General features: G+C 48.0%; 1 protein-coding gene across 1 annotated transcript in view; it reads left to right on the top strand.

The window, feature by feature from the left end:
• Positions 1 to 1,616, top strand: part of rasal2 (RAS protein activator like 2) — a 35,975-nt gene that overhangs the window by 20,445 nt on the left and 13,914 nt on the right. The window lies entirely within an intron of this gene.

The following is a 1,616-nucleotide window of genomic DNA, read 5'->3' as shown; positions in this document are numbered from 1 at the left end:
CGGGGAAGACCAGGACTAGGTGGAGGGACATCCGGCTGGGAGGAGGTCTCGGGGAAGACCAGGACTAGGTGGAGGGACTGTATTCTGTATTAAAATCTGTATTTCTGAGTTTGAAAGATTTCTCCGTCCCAAAGTCTGAAATTCTCCTTCAACAAGGCGCACGCTTTGTACTTGATGTTGTAATAGTTGCTATGGTTGTTAAGGTTGTTATGGTTACTATGGTTGTTATGGTTACTATGGATATTGCAGAGGGGGGGAAAGGTTTCTTGGTCCAGGTTGGACCGTCCACCTGACTGAAAGTAGACAGTGATTAGCGTGGCGTCCCTGATCCAGTGGAGTCTCAGTATGAAGTACAACTACAGGGTACAACTACAGGGTACAAGTACTTCTAGTAAATGTACTTTCCACCTCTGGTTCTGATTGGTTGATGTGTTCAACGAGTCTGATATCTCAACCCTGTAATCCAAGATTATGTAACTCAACTGGCACAGCTGGAGGATTACACACACACACACACACACACAGGGACACACACACACACACACACAGAGACACAGACAAACACACACACACACACACACAGAGACACAGACACACACACACACACACACACACACACAGAGACACACACACACACACAGACAGAATAAAGCATGGGTTGGTGTTTTTATTTTTACTGATGTCATGTTTACGTGACGTGTGCAGTGAATCCTTAAATCAACCCTTCTGATAAGACTTTATTTAAAGATGGAGAATATCTTCTTTTATTTTGAAAATCCTCGTCTCCTGCTTACATCCCCGTTAAACCGTCCTGTCCAACCCTGTGAGACTGTAGTCCCACGCGGCCTCGGTCCTCGCTGTGCGTCACGCCCGCTGCCTAGCGCCCGCTGCCTAGCGCCCGCTGCCTAGCGCCCGCTGCCTAGCGCCCGCTGCCTCCGGGAGACGCCGTAGCCACGGAGACGCTCCCGGAGGCCCGGACCTTGTTTACCGGCTGCGGCGGAGCCTCATAGCTCGCTGAGGGCTGCAGCTGGAGGGTCGAGGAGGCGCCGGGGGGGGCATGGTCTGGGGGAGTCGGCCCACCTGGCTCTGTGCCTGTCTGTCGTAGGTATTACCGCCCCCCCGCACACACTCACAGGACGCCGGATCTGGGGACGGGGTCTGGCAGGACCGGGACCGGGTGCTCTGTCCTCATCTGGTTCTTCATGATACCTGGCTGCTGATTGGATTTGTATTTGGACTAGAAGTACTGCGATTCAGTAGTAATGAGTAACTATGGAGTATTTTGACTAGAAGTACTGTGATTTAGTAGTAATGAGTAACTATGGAGTATTTTGACTAGAAGTACTGTGATTTAGTAGTAATGAGTAACTTTAGAGTATTGGGACTAGGAGTACTGTGATTTGATAGTAATGAGTAACTATGGAGTATTTGGACTAGAAGTACTGTGATTTGATAGTAATTAGTAACTATGGAGTATTGGGACTAGGAGTACTGTGATTCAGTAGTAATGAGTAACTTTAGAGTATTGGGACTAGAAGTACTGTGATTTGATAGTAATGAGTAACTATGGAGTATTTGGACTAGGAATACTGTGATTTGATAGTAATGAGTAACTA

Source organism: Etheostoma cragini, chromosome 12, assembly GCF_013103735.1.
Source record: "Etheostoma cragini isolate CJK2018 chromosome 12, CSU_Ecrag_1.0, whole genome shotgun sequence".
NCBI classification, from domain to species: domain Eukaryota; kingdom Metazoa; phylum Chordata; class Actinopteri; order Perciformes; family Percidae; genus Etheostoma; species Etheostoma cragini.
The sequence above is the reverse complement of the archived record's forward strand: the minus strand, read 5'-3'. Positions and strand labels throughout refer to the sequence as shown.